Genomic DNA, 6,715 nt, shown 5'->3' on the forward strand with positions numbered 1-6,715 from the left:
ACTACGCGTGTGACACTTAAACGAGCGATGTCCAGTTCTGCGCCCCGCGCGTTCGTAGCCAAGCATCCTTTGACATAAAATATCCAGCAATGCTCAACATCAACAACAAACAAACAACTCCGTCCTCAAATCCATCCGACCCCCGACTCCTCGGACTCAATCTGGAATAACCAACCAGTCACAAATTTATTGTAAAAACAATAATATTTTTAAATCTAAAATGAAATTTGGAAAATACTTACAGTGCTATATAATAATTTCTGAAGGATCAACGAGCTGAAAAGGGTGAAGAAAAAACAACGTAACAGTGTAAAAACACTATGGCCGTGGATTGTAAAATACCCACTTTTGAATGGGGATAAACCAAGACTTGAGATTGATAAGGAATGACTTAGAGGTGTTTATAAAGCTAGTGGAAGTGAGGGTTGGCTGTGGGTGACAGCGAAAACGGCGGTGGAAGGCCAAAAAGCCCAAAACGGAAATTGAGATCGTGGGAGCTGCCCCGACGATGGATTGGAGCTAGAAATGGGTGGTTTAGGAAAGTAAGAGGTTGGTGATGAAGTTGTGAAAAGATGGTGGCCGGAGGTGGAACAACGAAGGCGAAATGGCCCAAAAGCCGTGTGGCTTGGAGGAGTTCGTGGGGGCAAACAGCGGCTCGAATAAAGGTGAAATTTGGTGGGGATGATCACTGGTCAGAGGGAAAGAAATCTAGGTGGGCGGTGCAGGTCACGGCGCCAGCAAACAGCAGTTTTGGGCGGACGACGAAAATGACGGTAAAGGGGAGAAAAAGCTTTGCATGGGAGAGAGAGGGAATTGGGGAAAAAGAGAAGAAAAAAGAAAGAAAAAGAGAAAAAGAAAGAGAAAGGAGAAAAAGAAAAAGAGAAAAAGAAAAGATGGGGAAAAGAAATGAGGTCCAGTCCTCACCTCTGGAGTCTAGAAACTGATTTGACGAAAACAACTTTAAAGGCTATAAATAAAATAAAATAATTTAAACACAACATCTAACTAAAATATAATAAATAACTAGTAAAAACTAAAAAATAATTTTAAATCCAAAAACAAACTAAAATAAATTGAACAGCAATTTAAAGTCAAAACAATAATTAATATTAAGAAAGCTCTACAAAATAAATTTCACAACTAAATATATCCAATTAAAATACGATGATTTAAAATAAAAGAACCAATATTTTAATTGAATTAAAATACTCCTTCAATAAAAACACAAGTAAAAACAGGGTATCACATCCACCCCCCCTTAAAATAAATTTCGTTTTCGAAATTTGCAAGATCAAATACTAACTTTAAAGTAAGCTACACGATTCCACTGAGACCAAGTTTAGGAAACATACTACCATTTACTCAAACAAATATGGGTACTGCTCCCTCACGTCTGCTTCTCTCTCCCAAGAGAAATCTTGAGCTAACGAATCTCCCCATGCCACCTTTACCAGAGGTATTGTCTTGGATCTCAACTTTTGCTCTTTCCAATCCATAATCTGCGTCGGGACAACCTCATAAGTAAGATCCGATTGTAGCTGAACACGCTCTGGGTCAACAAAGCGCTGCTCTTGTTGTCCAAAACTCTCCTTCAAGGACGATACAAGGAAGACATCGTGAATTTCTCCAAAATATTCTGACAATGCAATTCTATAAGCGACAGGTCCTACCTTCTCCAAAATCTGAAAAGGGCCAATATATCTTGGATCCAGTTTCCTCTTTTTGCCAAAACGCTCAACTCCTTTCATGGGAGAGACTTTGAGATAAACCCAATCACCTTCCTCATAAGATAATTCTCTCCTCCTTGTATCCGCATAGCTTTTCTGATAACTCTGAGCTGCCGCCATTTTATCTCTTATAATCTGAACTTAACTCTGCATTTCCTGAATTATTTCGGGCCCAATTATCTTATTCTCCCCAACTTCATCCCAACACAATGGCGATTTACACTTCCTTCCATAAAGAGCTTCATAAGGAGCCATCTGGATGGACGCATGGAAGCTATTATTATAAGAGAATTCTATAAGTGGCAAATGATTTTCCTAACTTCCTTGAAATTCCATAACACATGCCTACAACATATCTTCAAGGGTCTGAATAGTGCGCTCTGATTGACTGTCCGTCTGAGGGTGATATGCAGTACTAAACTTCAACTTTGTACCTAGAGCTGCCTGCAAACTTTTCCAAAAATGAGATGTGAACCTTGGGTCCCAATCTGATATAATACTCTTGGGTATCCCATGCAACCGCACTATCTCTTTTACGTACAAGCGAGTCAACTTTCCCAAAGAATCAGTATTATTAACAGGCAAGAAATGAACACTCTTAGCCAACTGGTAAACAATCACCCAAACCGATTTCTTTCCACTAGGAGTCCTCGGCAAGCCCACTACAAAATCCATAGTAATGTCGTCCTATTTCCACTCAGGAATAGGGAGGGGTTGAAGCATACCAGCGGGTCTTTGATGTTTGGCCTTGACTTGACGGCATGTATCACATCTCTCAATATACAAGGCAATATCCCTCTTCATCCCTTTCCACCAATAATTTCTCTTCAAATCTCGATACATCTTCGTGCTGCCAGGATGAACTGAATAGGGGGCCGCATGAACTTTTGCCATAATTCGCTCATTGAATTCTGAATCTTTGGGGATTACTCTACGATCTTGGAACCGAAGAATTCCATTCGTATTCATACTGTAATGCAATGGCCCTCTAGATTTTCTGACTCTTTTTCTAATATCTAACAGCTTTAGGTCCTTCCTTTGAAGAGTCTTCAATTCCTCAAAATTAACTGCTCGAATATCAAGAATTGAAGATAGCACTTCCTCTTGTTGAGAACTTTCGATAAGAAGCCTTCTCATCCCGCAAAATATTGAATCCAATCCTGACGATTCAGCTTCATCTTCCAAGTGCGACTTCTGACTCAATTTGCTTTCCCTGCAACTATATTTGCTTTCTCTGGATGATACTTGATCTCGCATTGATAATCACTAATTAACTTTAACCATCGTCTCTGCCTCATGTTGAGATTCTTTTGAGAAAATAAGTGCTTCAAACTCTTATGATCAGTGTAGACTTGATGAGTGTGCGAAAGTGCACTCTATCTACCCTATGATTGGACTAAAATCCTAAAATGTGGATAGAAATCATAGGAATTAATGTGTATTCTTAAATTGAATTTCTATTTACGTTGGGATACTCCTAAGCAGTTTTTTTTTTATGTCTAACTTCAGAGTTTATAAAAGAGCAAGTCAAGCCCAGTAAAATTCAAAGGAGGACATTCATGGGGTTTGAGAGCAATTTGGAAGAAAAGAAAAAGAAAAAAAATCACAAAATGAGACCACAAGAAGTCCAAGTCCGAAATTCGCTAGGGATAGTCTGGACATACATTTAGTCTTTTGACTGTATCCTTTTACTCACATATCGGATTGATGTGATTCTTGATGAATTAGAAAGATATCTTAAAGGACTATAACTTTGTATCTAATAAGAATTTCCAAATTTGAACTCCTGAAGGGTATACGTGGCTACCAAGATAAGTCCTAAAATTTAGACGATTTTTTTATGCGGAAATCAAGAGGACATTAGGGTTTCTTTCTTACCCTATATAAGCATATCATTAGCACGAAATGGGGGGAGGAAGAGGCACAAGAGGCAGATCTGAATAGAGGAGAAAATCACTTCCATGGCCACCGTTCGTTTTAGTTTTCTATGGAGATTTTTGTTGTTCATTATATTTATGGGTAACTAAATTTTCAAGTAGGGTTAGAGATGAACTTGCACATTAGATGGTATTTATAATTTATTGTTAATTCATATATTTGATTTTCAATTGCTAAAACTCTTTTGTTTTATCATTCTCAATTCATCGTTGATATTTTCTTCTCTGAATAATTATAGAATTTATTGTGTTTATGGATTCAGTCATGCTTTTTCTATTGAATGGATTAGTTCTTTGATTATGTTTGGATCAATTATTTATCTATATTGATTTAGTTTTTTGCTGCAATATCGCTTCCTGAGTATATTGTCGTCATTGGTTTTATCAATAGGGGTAGTAATTCACATTTTTTAAAAGTGGTGAATGTTTTTTCAAAGGGTTACATTTGATTTAAGTCTGGTTTATAAATCTATACCTTCCGATTGGAAATTGCGGGAATGGAGTTCCTAATTGAGTTATCCAATGAATTAAGAATAATTAAAATACCAGATTTGTGCAAGGGATTCCCGACGCTCTATTCTTTGTCAAATTTGAGTACTTTTTCTGTTAATCACTTTGCTTCACTTGAATTTACATTTAAAATTAATCTTTGTTCTCTATTACTTATTTAATATTTTTTTCTTTAGTTTCTTTGTTCCTCTTGCTATTCTTTTAATTTGTCTCCCTGTGGAATCGACACCCCAAAGTTGTGCTACAACTACCGCGTTATTCTTTGGGCGTAACCAAATTTTGGCGCCGTTGCCGGGAAGACGGTAGAAGAATTGTGAGATAGTTTTTCTTTTCAACAGTTTGTAAAGGCGGTAACTTCGTTCCCTATTTTAGCTTGCTGCATCTTTTTTTTATTTTCTTTTTCTTTTTGTAGTTTTTTTTAGTGTTGCATTTTTCTCTACCTTGCATGCACAGGTATAGAGACGCCTTGGGTCGGTTTGCTTGTAGACCTGTGTTAGAGTCAGAGTTTAATTTTTCTGATCATTTGTTTGATAATTCTTCTAATTCTGAGAAAATGAGTGAACACGAAGATCAACCCACTAGGACCCTTCAGGATTACCTCCACCCGACTCGCACAGCCACACCATCATGCATCATGTTTCCAGCTAATATTCGCCAATTGGATTTTAAAACAGGGATGATACAGTTACTCCCTACTTTTCATGGCTTGGAAAATGAAAATCCATATGTGCACATTAGGGAGTTTGAGAAAGTAGTTGCGACTTTTCATAGTCAAAATGCAACTGACGACATTGTGAGACTTAAGTTCTTTCCTTTCTCTTTGAAAGATAGAGCTAAGAGTTGGCTATACTCATTGAGACCACGATCTATTGGGTCATGGAATGAGATGACTCAGGTCTTCTTTAATAAATACTTTTCCCAACATAAGACCAATGCTTTAAAAAGGCAAATCTCTACCTTTGTACAAAAGGATAGTGAGACTTTGTATCAGTCTTGGGAGAGATTTAAGGAGCTATTTAGTATGTGTCCTCACCATGGATATGAGAATTGGCGCTTAGTGAGCTATTTTTATGAGGGACTTACACCTAGAGAGCGTCAATTTGTAGAGATGATGTGTAATGGTGAGTTCTTACAGAAAGATCCTGATGAGGCCATAGAATACCTCAATGAGCTTGCTGAAAAAGCTCACACTTGGACTGGACCTAGTGCTACTAAGAGCACAAATAGGTCACGACCTGCAGCAAACCTAAATAGTGGTGGAATTTACCATCTCAAGGAAGAAGATAACCTAAAAGCTAAGGTTGAGATGCTCACTAGAGAGTTAGAGGCGTTGAAGACTAAGGACTTAAAGCCAACACACGTGGCTAATCATGCAGAGTCTTTTGGACCATGTTTTGTGTGTGGTGGGGTAGATCACCTTGCCCAAGAGTGTCCCACATTTGCTGAGATGAGAGGAATGTATAATGAACAATGTAATGCCTTAGGTATGTACAAGAAGCCTTTTACACATTTCTCTGACACCTATAATCCAGGGTGGCGTAATCACCCCAATTTTAGCTGGAAGTCTGAAAAACAGCCGCTTGCACAACCCCCTAGATCATATCCTACACCATATCATGCACCTTCATCTTCTAGGAGCCTCTTAGAAGATACTTTACATGCTTTTATTGAGGCACAAGGTAAGACTAACCAAAAGTTTGAATCTTTGATTACGTAGGTTGTTCAAGAAAGTAAGGAGATAAAAAGCCAAGTGTCCAAATTGATGAGCTCCTTGAGTATGAATGAGCGAGGTAAGTTTCCTTCTCAAGCTCAATCCGTACCCCATGGTCAACACATGGCACAAGAGAATTTGAAGGATGCGAATGCCATTGTGACACGAAGTGGTAAGTCATTACACATCCCAACAATGAACAAATCAGAGGATGTGGAAGAGGATCAAAGCAATAGTGGTGCCGAGCTGCCCAAAGAAGCCGAGGTAATAAAGAGCCCAATTAAGGTACCATTTCCTAAAGGTATAAAACTGAATAAGCGAACTTTGGATCCTAACAATGAAATCTTGGAGAATTTCAAGCAGGTAAAAATTAACCTCCCTCTTTTGCATGTTATTAAACAAGTTCCTACTTACGCAAAAGTTCTTAAAGATTTGTGTACAGTCAAGAGGAAGCACCATGTTAAGAAGACAACATTTCTGACAGAGCAAGTTAGTGCTCTAATTGAGCAGCGGATTCCTCCCAAGTACAAGGATCCTGGTTGCCCAACCATTGCATGCAGCATTGGAAATCATGAGTTTGGGCAAGCTTTGCTAGATTTAGGAGCTAGCGTGAATCTAATGCCATATTCTATTTATTTGCAGTTGGGGTTGGGAGAAATCAAACCAACCACTGTGGTATTACAATTGGCTGACCGTTCAGTCAAAGTACCCCGGGGTGTGGTAGAGGATGTTCTAATTCAAATTGATAAATTTTATTATCCTGTTGATTTCCTAATCCTTGACACTAGCTCTGTTGTTGATACTACTTCTAAAATTCTTGTGATTTTAGG

At 38.3% G+C, this 6,715-nt stretch overlaps 1 non-coding gene across 1 annotated transcript; it reads right to left on the reverse strand.

Moving 5' to 3' along the window:
- Positions 1–5,107: 5,107 nt before the first annotated feature.
- On the reverse strand, positions 5,108–5,215 carry LOC122277846. Its single transcript, XR_006229154.1, has one exon. It is a non-coding gene; the product is annotated as a small nucleolar RNA R71 (small nucleolar RNA).
- Between the last annotated feature and the right edge of the window lie 1,500 nt (positions 5,216–6,715).

This window comes from Carya illinoinensis, chromosome 9 (assembly GCF_018687715.1).
Source record: "Carya illinoinensis cultivar Pawnee chromosome 9, C.illinoinensisPawnee_v1, whole genome shotgun sequence".
Lineage (NCBI taxonomy): Eukaryota > Viridiplantae > Streptophyta > Magnoliopsida > Fagales > Juglandaceae > Carya > Carya illinoinensis.